Genomic DNA, 17,832 nt, shown 5'->3' on the forward strand with positions numbered 1-17,832 from the left:
TTTGGTGGAACAAGTCGTTCTGACTGAGCCATTCTTCGGGTGGGAGCAGGTGGGCAGGCGAGAGTGTTGTAAATCTGCTCAGACAGGGAGAGGGCCTAATGAAATGCTCGCACAGTGGGGAGTTTTAATGTAATCCCTCTCTGGTACATTTGAGTAATGCAACTGTTCCATGGATTGGCTCACGCCTGAGAGAAAACATAAGGAGCGGCCTGTTGCTTGTGGGCTGGAGAGGGCGGAAACCATGTTATCAGTGTCTTAGAATAACTTTGTTTTTAACATTGCAAATATGAGCCTATTTGAAAGTATGGAAGTAAGAATTATTCAAATGCTACTGTACATAAAATAAACGTAGATACTTTTACAGGCTTATGTGTCACTACTAGGGTTGCAAAGGGGCACAGATAACTCCCAGCATGCTTCACTCTACAGCAGGGCTATTGAGGCCTGCTGTAGAGTGCAGGACTAGTCAGGTAAGTTTCCATGATATTACTGGGGAAAATATATTAGCATGCTGATTGAGGATTGTTCATCTGTTCATCTAGCCTATTTCCATTCATTTATCCATCAATTGTAAAATATGTTTACAGACGATTCCAATTGTTTGGCTAACTATTTATATCTCTGGCATTGCATTAGTGTTTTTTTACAAACTTTTTTCTCATCTTATTCTACAGAACAATGCCACGTGCACTCTCTCATGTGTGGACACATTTCACCTCATCCAATGTAGAAGGAAAGGCTGTGTACATTTGCAAATACTGTGCAAAGACCTATGTTAAGAATGACACAACGATGCAGAAGCATATAGTCAAGTGCCCAGAGTTTCCTCAGGGCTCAAATCAGCATATGACAAAACAAAATGTTTATATTTATGTCTGTATATGACAAGGTAAATACAGTTAGTATAAATTACCCACAATATTTCCCGTTAATTCCCGTATATTCCCGTTTATTCCCGTTAATTCCCATGGAAAGTTTCCAACTTTGAATATTCCCGGAATTTTGCAACCCTAGTCACTACTAGTGCCATTATAACGACCACTCTGATACTTGAATGCACCAGTTACTGCTCCTTATCTCTTCTCCCCATCTCTCTCTTTTCTCTCTCCTTCTTCCAACCCACCTCCCCTCTCTCCCCCACCCTGAGTCTCTTGGAGCTATTACATATAATATCATGGGAGCGGTGCAGGGGTGCAATTGTCATCACAGATACTTGGTTCGAATCCCAGTTGGGCTTGGGTCTGTCTAAGTGTGTGTCCCGCTTCTTGGCCAACGTCAGCTTGGGTTAGCTCCAGCCCCCTTGAGACTCTTAAAAAAGATAAGCAGCATTGATGATGGATGGATGGATGGATGGCAAGGTCTCGACCTCACTACCGAAAGTGACTAAAGTGATAATGTATGTTGTGATTTGTCATCATTGGAATAAAATTGAATTGAAGGCTTGATAAATATAGTTTTTTAACATGGCTTAAAATAAGGCATTTTTTCTCCATTGTATTCTTCCAGCAGGTAGCCCCATACAACTTGAATAAACTTTCAATTATACATGGAGTCAAAGGTCTGTCAGTTAGAATATTGCAGCGCCGAAATTGCAAAAGAAATGTGCGATGAATAGCTTTAGCATTTAAACCCAGTGTCAACAGCTCGGTGATGACTCGCTTAAGTGGTTTTGAAGTTAAGTATCTTAAAGGTTGAGGAAGATTTAACTTTCCTGTGGCAAAGGTTTTTTCCAGTCCATTCTCGTCGACTCATCACGGCTCTATATCCATCTGATCTTTTTAAGTGGATACTTAATGTCACTTAACATCACTGTGTTGAACAGGTTGAAGGGTCTTATTTACAATTTAAAAAATATACTTATTAATACAACATTTTGACTGGAGTATACTAAAACATTACAAAACAAATCCTTATACCCAGGAAATGATTTAGAATGATTTTCTGTTAACCAGCCACAGTGAATTACCATAAAAATCAAGTCGATATTGTTAACTTCTAAAATGAAGATTGTACATTGTGTGTGCTGTTGTCATTGTGTAGTGCCATGACAAAACAAGACATTTTGAGTGTTTCAACACACAGCGATTATTTCCCTGAGGAAGGCGTGATATTATCCCCCTGTCTTTTCACTGCTGCATTATTCTTTATTGTTCCCATGTTTAAAGAAGCAGGAAGCAACTTCATGGCAAAATGCTGTTCTGTCACAGTTAGTCATTTTCTGGTGAGAGGGACCCATGTTTTTGTAACAACAGTAAAATGTTCTCAGCTACCTTTCAACAAAGATTCTCTGTAAAAAGGTTGCGGGACCAGTATGCAGCAGTAGGTGTCATGTGACCCCGGCGTTATGGCCTCTGCTCACAGCTGTATGACTTATTCATGCCGGCGTGGCTTGAAGCTTTCCGCTTCAAAGTGAGACACACAAACAAATGTACGTGACCTTCTGATTTGACTCCCTCAACTCAGGGATTTCTTTTCATCTCCAGATTCTCTTGCTGCTGGATGAACTACTCATTGTTCTAATATGAGGCAGCACAGAGAGAAGATGCTGGGACTGATTAATACTGTGGTGTACGATTTCTTAATTTGGTCTAATTTATTTAAATGGTACCCAGTGGTGTTTTTTAACTTCCGGTATCCCAGTGATATTTTGTATCATTGCACAAGCGTGAGCACACGGGAGAAGTAACATGCAAAGAAACGTATGTGCAAATTCAGTGAAGAAAACTGTAAGCGTCAATAGATAAATAGATGAATTGTTAATTAAAAGCATCGGAGGAGCGATGCATATACCCTGCGTGCACGCTGTATACATCCCAATCAGGCATCATCTTTAGTGTGTCTCTCTAGCTCTATTATTTGTTGACTCAATGTTTTTCGTAGCATCTTTTTGGTGACTGTGACCTTTCACCAATCAGTTCCAAACGTTAATCATCTGAAGAAACCCTCCCAAGTTATATTCTAACCACGTTAGGTGAAAGTAGGTCCATTTGCTGTTGAGTTATTTTGTTCACATACATACAGACACAAACTGGGGCTAAAACAACTCTGTTTCCAGCTAAACCAGCGCAGAGGGAGACAACAGGTTATTCCATCACAAAGGAAATGCATTCAGTTTGTCTGAATAGAAATCAGTTAAAAGGAAACGGAACAAAAAACAGATTTGGATTGACTGTACTGAGGCTTTTCAAAAGGTATTGAGTAACAACATAAGACATGTGAAGAGACAGCTCAATTATTGCAGAGACTTGAGCTGTTTAAAAACAAAATTCAGCAACCGCCAGAAAGGCTCATTCACTTTAAGCCATTGTTGGGAATGATATCAGTATTTATCTAATGAGACAATCACACTAAACAGTAAATGCACAGTGTTACTCTGAATAAAGTCGTTGGGTTTTTAAAACTAGCTTATCCTCCATTGTGATTCCTGAAAGATTCTGTGATGCTGAACAAATAAAATGTCTTGGCCTCCTTCCTCCTCAGGTGAGCAGGTTCTGACGACTGTTGATGAATTCTCACTTCATCAAAAAGCCGTAAGCGTTCAAATTTGGCTTTTGGATCCAGAGTGAGCCTTGTTACGCAGTCAGTCATTTATCTATATGTTATAAGAATCACTAGAGGATACCGGAGGGAAAAACCGCAACCTAATGAGTGTGTCTAAAATTTGAAGGGTTCACCATGAAGTGCAGCTGACGGCGCCCGACTGTATGAGCTGTCAAGGGGTCATGGCACCAACAAATCAACCTTTAAAACCAAAGCCAAGTGTCCCACAGTGTGATTCCTCTATTCAGGTGTGAGGACAGTGAAAGATTGGCACGCGAGACGGAGCAACACGCTTCCTCATGACTAAACATAGCTGAGAGACTAAAATTGGTGAGATATGCAACATCTCAAATACATCAAGCGGAGCCTTTAAATAAATTGGAGACAAAGTAGGCCAGTCGGCGCCGACTGTTCGTCTTTGTTCAGCCTCGGCTTCTCGACGTCTGACATCTTTCCCTTTGTCTTCTTCTTCTTCATTTTCCACACAATCAAGAGGCAGAGCGGTGCAGAGAAATGTTGTCATGGTAACAGGAAAAATAGCCAGGATGACCATGAGTGAGAGAGACCTGATAGCACACTGTACCGTTCAAAGTATTCCATGACCTGATGCTACGGCTGCAGGATATTACTTTGAGATTTTCCTGCAGATGAGAAATAAGTCACACAGTAGTTTGGGCTTCAAGGTCACTGCTCTACTGGAAACAGGCTTTCTGAAGATTATCACTGCCCTGGGATGTATCGTTAGCAAGTTTCAGTTTTGCACAAGCTATTACATTTATATTTAGATATCCATTTGGAAAAGCAGCATAACTCCGAGCTTGATTCATCTTAATTTAAGTCACTGCTGTCAAAGTGGCCAATATCCCAAATTGCTAATTTCTCTTTGTGTTTCCAGTGTGTCATCTGGATACCGAGTTCAAACTATGTCTCAGAAAATACGCATAATTTTTTTTTTTTGTGTGTGTGTGTCTGTAGTCCAAACTAATCACTAGATAGACTGACAGCTCACAATTGTCCACAGCATTTTATCACTGATAGCGTTATATGGTTGAGACAAACTTTTGAAACTGAGCGTTTAAAATTGAGTGTCTTTTAGAAAAGTCCTCTCAAAGCAGAAAGAAGCCGTGCGAAATCTGATTAGTTAAGCGCCAAGTTGAGAGGAATGACATCAAGCGACCTTTTGTGCTTTCATGATATATTTTCTCGTCATCTGGAAGAGGAGCTTTGGAAAACATACTCGTAAAGCGATAGTATGGCAGAACTTTGAATTCGTAGTATTTAACGCATCGTGTCCTAAGCAGATTCAACCTCTCGTGATGATGTTTCAGATGTTGCATATTCATTTTCCTCTTTTAATTGTCTCATAAACCACAATCTGTTTGTCACTCCTGATGCTGACAGTCTCATAGAGGGGCAGCTCTGTTAGACAGGAGAGGATCCTCTCCGACAGAGACAGCTGAACTTTGCTGAAGTGCTCGGTCACTGACATACCTGCAGTGGTGTCTGCTTATTATTCTGACAAAGACCAGAAAGAAAGACTTCATAATATCCGACTCCTCGATATCTGGAAATAGCCATCGGACAGACTTCAAACTCTCTCTGAGTTTAAAGCGGTGTGAGAAGGAACTCTTGGATATTTTTGTTATTTTTGTAAAAATGGCTATTTTAGAAATGTGTCTCTTCTCGTTGCTCCTGTCTTCACTCCGGTTTTCTCATTTATCTGACTTTTAATCAGTGTTTGCGCTGTTTCAAGTATCATACAGAAAAGACTAAATCCTATTAAAAACAGTGTTTACATAAGATGATAAGTAGCAATAAAACTATCTTACATTATCTATCAATCACCACATCTAAATTATATTTATATATATATATTTTTTTTTAATATATTTTTATTACACATTAATTTTAGACAACACAAAACAAACAGGACTGCTCAGACACGACAACAACAAAAAAAAAGAAAAAGGGAAACAACAGAATGTGGGCATGTGGATACAGTAAAATAGAAAATAATTGAGATATTAATTAAGAAAATAAGAATTAATGACAGTGGGCACAATTTCCATCAAGACAAGGCAGAGTCAGGTAGGAGTCAATACAGTGCATACCGACATAGCGAGGCCACAAAATGAACGTTACCCCTTAAGACAAAGTTACTTAATTATATTTTTTAACATTTAACAAAGGAAACTGGAGAAGTTTCCTTTCTTTTATTCCTACAGCTTACTTATTGTTTATGTCTTACCTTTACATTAAAATTAAGTAACAATGTAAGACTATTAAAGTTGATGCTAACTATGGGGCCTAACCCTAACAGATTTTCCTATAGCAACTGATACTAGATAGTAAATAAAAACTACTAATAAAAACTGGCAATGATTCCTAAGATACGCTATTCAAATGTTATGAAAAAGAGATCTAATTTAGGCGTGACATTTTTGTTAAAATGTATTATAAATAGCTAAAAGTAGTTATAAATATATTTAAATATCTAATAAAAATAAATATTAATAAAATATATGAATAAAAATACAAAACAAATACAAATGTTAAACATTTTAAAGATAAGTATAAACATTGTATTGACCGGTATTGGTGCATATGGGCGAACATAAATACCAATACCAATATATCAGTCTCATATCAACCTGTTTATATTAGCTTACCAATACTTTGGTCAAGCTCTGATGCTAACCTAGTGTACTTTTGTATTTAAATGTGAAAAATATAAATTAGAAGAAGAAAAACATAAGAAAAAAGCAAGAAGAAAGAGGCATTAGGATCAAACCTTTATCCATAATCTAAGAAAAGTGGATCCAAAAGGAAATTACAGACCATGTTGTGACTTAAACCAGATCATTTAAACGAGGGAGCTTTGTTTCCTCCCAAAAAATGAAAATAAAAAAGGTAGCTGATGAATTATTAATATGTTGGGAGAAAGATGGTTTAAAAACAAAATGAACAACTTTGGGAATCTTGAATCTCTGAGTCTCTCCTTGTATTTCCTTCCAACTGAGAGATTCAGTCGGGGAAAAGCGGAAAAAAGAGGAAGCCTTGCATGTCGGTTGAAAGTCGGGTCGCCCTGCTCCACAGAGAGCACTCTGGAAGCAGTGAAGTCTGGCAGTAGATGCCCATCAACCCATTCAGGACGTCTTCAGAGGTTCAGCTCATTTCCCTCAGTCAGCTGCGATGCAACAGGCTGGCTGCGGAGCTCCAAGTTGGCCAGCTTCATGCCAGAGTCTCTAGTGGAATGCTGGGCTCATTAAAGCAGGATGAGAGTTCACTTCTCCTCTAACTGTGTGAGCTTCACTGGGGATAATGAGCCTCCTGACCACTGGGAGTAAAAGCTTGTCTGGCTGCTTCAGTCTGTCTGCAGCAGAGGAGCCTTCACTCCCTGTTGTTTGCCTCCTGAATCCCATCCTCATGCATTGTGATGCACGCCATTTTGCGAATCGCACTTAACATGCACGCCTAATAACTTTGGAAATGCTTTAAAATGTCTTTAAAATGTCTTTATAATCCTATGATTGCATGTTATTTGATCACAGTTTTCTCTAAAATGCAATGTTTTGGGAAATGCAGTTAATCACTTCCTGTCAATACCAGAAAATCAATACCACTCTCATATGTAAATGTAAAGCTACATCCAGCATTTAGTTAGCTTTGCTTAGCATAATGACTCAAGAGTGAAGCAGCTTGTCTGGATTCGTGTAACAACATCCCCCCAACATCACTTATTTTTGTTTGTTTAATCTGCACAAAATACAAAATGTAAAATGACATTTGGCCAATTTACAGCACCAAACTTGTTATTGGCACCGAGCAGTTGCCAGGCAACCGGCAGTTTATGGCCGTGGTCAGGAAGTAGTAAGCACATAAAAATAAATCTTACAAGCAATGTTCAAGGTGTTAATTGGTGAGCTTTTCCTTGTATGGTAGGATTTTGTCACCTTCAGACTGATGTAGGCAAGCTCTTGAGCCTGTTTGCTAAGATTAGCTGATTGTAGCTGTAGCATCATATTTACAAATTAGTAATCTCAACTAACTTTGTGTCACAAAATGTCAAACTTTTCCTTTAATTACATCGAAATGTAACGTCCACAGAAGTATAATAGCATCAAATAACTAATGAACAGTAGTACACTGGTTTGAACCATGTCCCATCTGCTAACATGGAGAGGCTGGGGTTTTTGGCCTATACAGCAGAAATCCAGCAGATATCTTGTGGCTGGAATTGGCTTCAACCCCTGACCACCGTGACCCCCGAAGGATAAGTGGTTTAGCTAATGGACAGATGGATTCAGAACCTTGACATGAGAAAGTTTTATGCCGCTGCCACTTATTTGAAATTTTATAAGAACAAAACAATTTATCCTGGAACCTTACCGTGAAGACTTTTCTTCCATTTCACGAGTCACAGCTGTTGGTGGTTATTTTCAGATGTCATTGACGAGTCACCTTACCTTTCAAAAACTATCTTGCTGCAGGCGATGCATTATGTGTGAGAGACCCAGATATATGGGTCTGTAGGGGGGGGGTTGGAACATTAGCAGCTTGAAGGGAAGGGGGAAAAACAGTGGACCTGCTACAGCAGAGATATCCAGAATTGGGCTGCCAGCCTTGGCACATCTCCCAGAGAATTGTGACTCAACTGAAGCTGCTTGAATGTCCGTCCAGTCTGTTCCCAGGTGAGCCAGCCCACTAAACGCCCTGGACTATCTTTACTGTGCTTGTGGCTTCTTTGATTATTTTTAGTGGCTTTCAAAGCACACGCGTGAGCGGCAGAGTGTTTTGAAATTCGTGTTTGAAACATCTTATTACATACAAAAAAGGATGTTGCCATAACAAAAACAGGCTCTGTGTTTCTCAAGGGACCAAGTTGTTTATGACTCCAGATTTAGAGTTGATGGATAAACTGTTACATGAACGTTTTTATCCGTATAACCATTTGTTTTCCTCATATCAGCTTTATACATATATACCATTTTAAATCGATTTCCTATTGTTTTCTTTTGTGAGTGTGGTTACCACACTCACAAAAGAACGGAACAAAAGGTGATTCTAATAAATTACAAGAGGATGAAATGGAACAGAGACAAGAGAATAAAAACAGAAGGTTGTTCCAGACAGATAAAATAGTTTAACATAAAAAGCAGAGAGGACAGAGATAAAAGCAATCTGCATACAAAGACAGAATGAAATAGTGTTCTTAACTGGATATATATATACAGTTATAGTACACATAGTTTACTTCTATTAAGTGTACTACTGTGTAACTATACACAGACGTATATTATTCTCATTCATAGGGAACACCATATGCTTATACTTTATCCTTATACATAATGACCAAACACAGTGTACATCCTTGTGCAATCATCTCATGCCACTGCACTTGTTTCTCTACAAATAACATTTCCATCTGTAGTGAAGGGTGTATATTATTTAATTTCAACAATCTGATGCTTTAATTAGTGAATTTCCCCCAGTGTGGGATCAACAAATCTTATCTTATGGTCTAAATATGGAAAAGTTAATCATTTTAGATCTGAATAACCTAAATGTTATTAAGTGATGACGAATGAAGTGCCATTTAGTTTCAGGGGAAGGCAACCAATATAATATAACAATTATTTTTGGAATATTGTTATTTCTGCTTTGTGCATTACACTGTTCTCTGCCTCTCCCTCTGTGGTGTTGGGATAATGTGACCTTGACCCATGTCCTCTATGAGTCCACCGTGTGCTGCTCAGGGAGAAGTGGAGACCTCAGTCTAGAAAAGCCAAGAGGACAACAAGTGAAAGCTTTAGCTGCCTGGGTCTCCTGTGCAGTGTAATATGAAACTCTATTCTTCGATCAGTCCTATTTTCAGCACACACATTTTACTGGAGCAAAGCTGATCTCCCTAGCATGCACTCTGGGAGAATTTGGCAAGAGTGCACACACACACACTGAGAGAGCCGGCACTTGGCTAGGTTACTCAAATCAAATTGGGGCTAAACTTGACCTTTGAGGGAAAGTCTCAGGTCTGTGCGACCCGATCTGTCGGCAGCCACATTAAAACACATTGAGCCAACATGTGTCTCACCTGAATTTACAATGGACTGACATCTCTAACATTTGACAATAGAGAAAACATCCTTCTTAACTTACAATACCTTATTATAATGAGTTGGTGACACTTCCAAACAGGGTTTGCAACACTTTTCTGAAAACATGATAAAGCTGCACGATTTGTGCCAGCCAGAGACTTTTTCATTTACAGCAAATTGCTCTTCTGTTTGCCTGAGCTTCTGTCGGAGCCGTATTTCGCCGCAGCTCGGATAGATATTTATTTTGCTCCTGGTTTCTGTCTGTCTGCAAATTTGTTTTCCCCTTGTCACACATTCCTCCACGTCTTTCCCTCCGGCACGTGTTTTCATAGTGCTGTTCCTTTCATTGGCTGGACTTCAATTGAAACTGATAAGTGTAGACATCACAGCTATGAATTTTGTCCAAAGAGTGTTTTGTTTTTATGGAACTCAATTTCTGTCAGCTTCTGTTTGTTTGCCATCACATGCACAGACCACAGACTCCCCTGATGCAGTATACGATAACTTTGAACTTTGAATATTCAATCAATTCCTTTGAGTATATATTCTCTATAAACCTTACTCCCCCAACATCTGCTCCCCGGGCGCCGTACATGGCTGCTCACTGCTCTGTGTGTCCTGCACCAGATGGGTTAAAAGCAGAGGTTACATTTCCCTTAATTGCATGAGTGTGTCTGTGCATGTTTGTGCATGTGTTTGGGATAAATAAAAATGTATCTCTGTATCTCTGTATCTCTCTATATTGTATAAAGTTTGTCCCATAAAGTAACTTATTAAAGGTGAAGTCTGTTTTTGACCACATAAAGACGGATAATGTAAAAAAAAATAATGTATTGATCTTGTACAAACAGTTATAGAAACCACTTCCCTTGTCCTTTTTTTCATTATAAGGCCGTCAGATGTGTAGGATTGCTTGGCCTTGGCAGAGCTATGCACTCTACTTAATGCAATTCTAGATGTTTTTATTCTTCTTTCAAAGTCACAGAGCAATGATCAACGATAAAATGTCATAGATGGAAAAAAGTATAAAAAGGCTAATAAGCTTCTCAGTGACTTTACTCAAGGGGATTTCACATCAACCCTTCACGTTTTGTCTTTTAAAACAAATGTCATGCCTCTCTGGATGACCGAGCTCAGAAACCTCAGTGGCTGCAGTCAAGTATTTTGCCAAATGAGGGTCGCACCTCTTAAATTGTTCTGACATTTACATTCAATGAGAGTCAAGTCGAGGCAGATTTTTTTTTATTCACTGCTGCGGAACCTGTGGACGTCACTTCTAGCCACGCTCAGAGCAGACAATAAAATGACTCTAATCAAGTCGTTCATTCTCTTAAATGACTTAGAACTGGGGGATCACAGGGTTGATAACGAGGAGCATGTCGGCCATTAATATGTATGTTTTTTTAAACGTGATTTACGAAACCTCACATATGCATTTTTTGGGGGAAAGATTTTTATTTTTCTCATTGTGTGCACTTAATTCTGAATCAATCGAGGTTTAAAGGGAGAGTTCACCCAGAAATGAAAATTCCCTCATTATCACAAGTGAAAGGGAAGGGAAAACAAGGTCATTCTAATAAATTACAAGAGGATGAAATGGAACAGAGACGAGAGAATAAAAACAGAAGGTTGTTACAGACAGATAAAATAGCAGAGAGGACAGAGATAAAAGCACGCTGCATACAAAAACAGAATGAAATCGTGTTTTCTTAGCAGGGATTTTCTGTATCATTATATCTGTATCATTATATTATATACTGTTTAATTTAAACAAAGCATCGCGAAGGCCCACGATGGGTGTTGACAGCAATGTGAGTTCTGCCCAGTGCTCTGAATGTCAAAGTGAAGAATCATTATATCATTTTTCACTTTGACATTCAGAGCACTGGGCAGAACTCACATCGCGTCAACACCCTGGTCCGCACCGGTTCTAAGTCAGCTGCTTTCCTTTTAGGAAATCACAGTATCAATGGATTTTTGTCTGTCTAAACCTTATGCAGTATATGTCCTCACTGAAATTCTGCTTAGCATTCCTAATTTTGCCGTGTCAGTCGCATTGTAGGTCCTTAGAAAGAGGCTGGAAATACAATATTCCTTTGTAGTCTGATTTTCTAGCCAGTTTCAGAAATTCTGTGACATTTCCTAAAGAGATTAAGATGATTCATGTTTAGTCGTTGATGTTTGGTGCAAGTAAACAGCTGATATAAACTGAGCATTGTGAGAGTTTGTCATCAGAACACAAGATAACCACTCAACACTTGTTTGTGTCTTTGTTTTTGTGTCTTTGTTTGCGAGACGTCTCAAATTCAAACTAGGAGGTTGTCATCTGCATTTATTTGTCTGTTTCGACTGATTAGCATGAAACTTAGTGGAAGGAAAGAAGCCGTTTCATGTTGGTGCGGATCAGGCGGTGGATCCAGAAATTTGTTTTTATTTGTTTAACATTGCAATTACATTTTCATTGATTTCTGAGAGAATTAAATTTTGTATCTTGAAAATTCAGACATATTTAGGGTGTTGTTTTTCGTTGAGTGTTTGCAGATCTAAATTAAGATCATGACCTTGTTGGTTTAAATGTGGTTTCAAAGGGGTAGAGGCTTTTTTTTCAGGCACCATTTGGTAACAAATAGGGTAGAAACCGGTTACTGCCACCAGGGTGTGGCTGAGAAACGTAATGTGGGTTGAGCTATGAGGCTTGTTTTGATTTGAGGGGACTGTTGTGTAGGGTTGCAAAGGGGCGGAAAGTTTCCGGAAACTTTCAATGGGAAGTTAAGCTTGGGAATTTTGGGAATTTTGAAAATAATATCAATGATATTACTGGGGAAAAACATAGTAGCATGCTGATTGAGGATTGTTCATCTGTTCATCTAGCCTATTTCCATTCATTTATCCATCAATTATAAATATATTTTTACAGACGATTCCAATTGTTTGGCTAACTATTTATATCTCTGGCATTGCATTAGTGTTCTTTTACAATCTTTTTTCTCATCTTATTCTACAGAACAATGCCACGTGCACTCTCTCATGTGTGGAGACATTTCACCCCATCCAATGTAGAAGGAAAGGCTGTGTACATTTGCAAATACTGTGCAAAGACCTATGTTAAGAATGACACAACGATGCAGAAGCATATAGTCAAGTGCCCAAAGTTTCCTCAGGGCTCAAATCAGCCTATGACAAAACAAAATGTTTATATTTATGTCTGTATATGACAAGGTAAATACAGTTAGTATAAATTACCCACAACATTTCCAGTTTATTCCCGTTAATTCCTGTTTATTCCCGTTAATTCCCATGGAAAGTTTCCAACTTTGAAAATTCCCGGAATTTTTCAACCCTACTGTTGTGCCTCGGCGGGAGTTTGTGCAATAACTCCAGCGTGACTGCAAATGAGATGACACTGTGCCTGAAGGTGGCGCTACAGCACCGCAACAACTTCAGCTTTACACTGATCATCCCTAATGTACACTCACTGGATTTGTCATGGTGTCCCAAGCAACCACTCAATATGACCCACCACCCTGCTTTATCTCGACACTTAAATAAACAGAGAGATAGATTCTTGAGCTTTCCAGTTTGATTAGCAGCATATTAAAGTTTTCATAATCCTGTCTGAAAAATTAATTTTATGCTGACATAAATAAAATATGGCCTTCAGATTGCCAGATTGTATTCATTTTATTTTATCCTACCGTTTCATACTTCTTCGAGATTATACATTGAAATAAGAGAAATAAATGTTAATGTGAAATTAAATTGAGTTATCCTGAACATGGATACCTCAGCAACCGTTATTTTAACGTAGCCGGACATTTTAGAAGAGATAACATCCTGTGGAATCATGATGGACTCCAGCGATTTGCCTCTGAGGGAGAGAATCACTGACTAATATAATCACACTCCTGTAGCTCCATACTCAGCTCTATATTTGGGACTGAGCGGATGGGGGGCAAATGGACTGAATCAATTTTAAAATTATCTCTGTGCGGCACTGATGCAACACTTGAGCTATAATTTTAACCTCCCAGATTCAGTGGAGCCAAATGACAAACTGCAGCTCATAAAGACTTCACTGCCCCCTTGTGTCTTCATTTAGATTCACAAAAACGATAAGGAGGGTTAATCGTTATGTTCATCTGCTTATTGTTTCTTTAAACATTGGATAAGTGATTGACTAGATTAAAAGATAGCAATGCATGACATAGTTTCACTGTGACATATTTAAAGTTACAGTCTGACTGACGATTTCCTCTTTGCATTCTGTTCTGAGAGTTACTCAGTTTTTTTCCTGTATCACTGCTTCACAATACCTGGATCTTTATTAATTGTTTCCCACATGAATGCAAATCTAACAATTGATCACAAATGCTCACAGTTTTAGAGTTTTTATTTGATTTGCAAAATATTAATTAGGCTATTTTGGAGCACAATTTGTCCGAATGGGTTGAGCAGAGAGAAATCCCATAACTGGTAACTTATTCCTCCATCTTTTGGGCGACAGTTCAGTGGTCATCTGTTTCTATTCAACACACATGTGATGTCATATGGTTCCTTAGTATTTAAATATGATATTTTAAAAATGTGTTTTTCCACTCACTACCTTTCACTTTTAATACCTCTGATGTTTAGAGGAACATTTTGCTAGAGGCTCTACAGCTGCTTTTTGTTTATGAATAAAATATCAATGTTTTCAATCTGAAATAGATATTATAATATTAATTTGTGAGATGACAAAGATACATACCTAATAAAATATGAAGTCCCCTTTTATAACACTAGATGGCAGTGTTATTCAAAGAATAAGATCCTCCATAAGGAGAACATCATTTTATTTGCAAAGCAGGAAATGTACATATTATGTATTTTAATATTTCTATGATAGTCGTATTGTAACTGTATCCAGATGTAGCTGTATTTTGCATTACCACATACCAATAAATATGTTTTGGTGTGTGCAAATCTAAAATATATCCTGGTAAAATACGTCAAAACGTCCAAAGATAATTTCAAACATCACCATGCCATTATCTAAATAATTTTTTCTCATCATTGAGGTATGAAATATATATGTGATACATATTTGACAAAAGTTGGTGCCGAGGACTTGAGGAAATGCAAAAGAGCAATTGTTCCAAATTCTTTAATATCTCTTCAGAGATATAGTAAAATAAAACCACTGCCATTAGATGATGTTGTACAATAAAGGGCTTTAGTCCTGGAGCCATTAGGTGGAATAACATGCATGACTCTGTTATATGTGGGCCTTTCTAAACTATGTACCTGTAGATGAGAAAAACCTGACCATGTTGGACCACATCACAAACAAAAAGGAACACAAACTCTCAGTGGCCCCCATCCGGAGAGAGTCTCACAGGAATGTGGAACAGCTTGTAGTACTGCACATAATAGGATAAGAGCTGGACACACTCAGGCTCATGTTGTTCAAAAAGACCTGCTCTGCTTTTATCTAATTATGTCCAGCGATACAAGGTGTTCCATGTTCCTGCCGATGGTGAATTTGCTTGAGCTTTTGTGACAATTCAATATGTCCAAACATGAAAATATGTCTTGCATTTGCCAGGTCTTTTGTTTTTTTGCCTGTTGAGTGCAACCTAAGTGTAAGGAGCATAACCGAGAGGTTCGTCATTATTATTTAGAATTTTGTAATCCAGGGTAAAGGGTAGTTCCACTGGAGTGGTAATAACTTTGCGGGTCTCTCAGATGCCTTTTAATAACACTGTTTTTGAAGCCAGAAACCACAAGCAGTGGGTATAAAAAGCACAGAGGACCCAAACATAGCTGTCACAAGCTGGGAAAAAACTTTGCGTGAGTTTCTGGGGGGCCCCAAGGCAGAGGGGGAGCATCCAGAGAGACTAAGTGGGGCTTCAGATTTGTCGTATTCCAATCTTGGGTCCTGTTGGCTCTCCCACAGCAGATATAATTCTAACCAATCACAGACTCAAACCTGACCAGATTATCTAATTTCATCATGTGTCTTACAAAATGATATAATTACTTTCAGCCTGGATTGAGATGAACTATACTCTCCCAGGAACCCTTGGCCTTTACAGCCCATGATGCATGTGCCATGTGGGTGTGGGATCTGCAGTTTACCGCTTCAGGCCTGAGTAAATACTGCAGCCATTCCAGGCATTGCTGTGAATGGTGGAGGAAGGAAATGTCTGTAATCAGGGTAACTTCACTGTTTCCCATAGCTGCGTCAGGAAGTAAACCAGTCGCAGGGAGATGACAGTAGTTGAATAGAGGGAGTGTATCTGACGGACGCAAAAAGTGAGGAGGTCTTAGTTTAGAGGAAAAATTGCTCATCACCATTATTTCTTAATTTTTAGTACCACATCTCTTCTAGGACAAAATGTTTTTGAGGGAAGACCCCAAGGGATTTTTTTAAATTTGACCCTGTGTCATCTTCAGTGTTAAGTTTTCATAACACATTGTTTATTTAAGAGCAACGTTGCAAACTTTATATCGCTGGAATTTATAGAGCAGTTAATGTTTCCCTTGTGGTCTGAGTCGCACAGCCTGCAGCTCTGACTGTCCGTCTCCTTTGGGGCTGAGGCCATGGTTACACTGTTGTTACTACTTGTTATTGTAGTGGACAAATGTTATTCCTGATCTTTTTCTGCGGACACAAAAATAATATGCGTACCACTAGCCTGTGTTGGTGGAGGGTTCGGAAAGAAACCCTTCAAAGTTGAGATTTAGGAAACACAGGGTATCCACACACTTGAATATTGCTCCACAAATTAAGATTTAGCCATGACTCCGATGTGTCCTATCCGCATTTCGACTCCTCTTCCACTCACTTTCCACTCAGGCATGGAAAAGTTACCCGGTGCCAAATGTTGGCTCATGGCCTCTGCGCTAAGTCTGGTGCATTAACAGCAATTTAGAGTAATGGCTTTTTTTAACACTTCACAAGCTCCATAACTTTCCCTCTTCTGATGACATCATCACATCAGTGTGAGCGTGTGCCACATGCTAAAATCCAGGCTTCTGTTAATGTCATTTGAGTTCAAAGCACATATACATCTAATGCAACGAGAAGACTGTATCTGAAGTAAGACGTTTTTCCTCTGAGTCAGCAGAGCTGCAGGCCTGTGATTGCATTACATGAAGTAAAATACAGCTCAGCAGTCGTCTGAGCAGTCCTCGTTCCCTCCTGCGTGTCTAATGCAGAAATCTACTTTAGGTACTTAAGATAGCTTCATTATTCAAGAATTTAAAAAGTAAAGTTTAACTAACAAGAAACTTGCTCTCAGGAACTAATCTAAGCCGTCGTGTTTGGTCGGCTCTCATCAGATGTGGACAGATCACAACAACACAGACGATCCATTCTGAAACACCGTCATTCATGAAGCCAGTGTTGTTTTTTTGATTATTCATTTTTACGCTTTTAGAATCTGTTTTCTTCCTTTTTTCCATCTTTCAGTGACGCCACTGAAACCCCACGGCCTGCACTGCACTCACTCACAGCAACACGGTGAGTTACAGCATGTCAGTGAGCAAACAAGAGGTTATTTCTGTCTGTGGTCGGCCCGTAACTGCCCCCCCCCCTGCCAAGCACACTGCTGGCTGGGTCTCACCAGGACAAGGGGTGGGGGGGGGGTGTGTGTGGAACAGCCACCGGAGGGTTAATTAGACTTATGGGAAAGTTCAGGTTGTTGAAATCAGGGAATGTTAGACGAGGAAGTGGGAGCGAGTGGCCCGGCTCTTTGCTGGAGTTACATTTTTGTTTTCTCACATGATGTACAGATGGTGGGGATACCCTGATACCCCAGACACACAGACATGGAACAGATAACAACCCCACCCCACCCCCCCCAAATCCAGCTGCTTGTTCCACATATACACTGAGCTATTTTTAGAATCGTAGCCTGCCCCTGTTTTATAGTGCTGAGTTGATTTTAATAGCGAGGTTTTAGCAGCACCTTTATTAAGACATTATTTTCGTCCTGGTCTTTATAGCTTTGTACACACGGCTCATTCAACACTTTTTATGTGATATTATCAGCCCATTTCATAACAACTATTATTGCGCTGGCTGCCTCTGTACAGTGGGATTGTCCAAGTTAACTTTATTTATGAATGAATTTATTTATTGTCAGAGATCATGAAGATGATTGTCGGAAAAAATGCTAAAGATAATTATCTATCAGATGTTATGTTATAGCCG

The sequence above is a fragment of the Limanda limanda genome, chromosome 17 (assembly GCF_963576545.1).
Source record: "Limanda limanda chromosome 17, fLimLim1.1, whole genome shotgun sequence".
NCBI lineage: Eukaryota > Metazoa > Chordata > Actinopteri > Pleuronectiformes > Pleuronectidae > Limanda > Limanda limanda.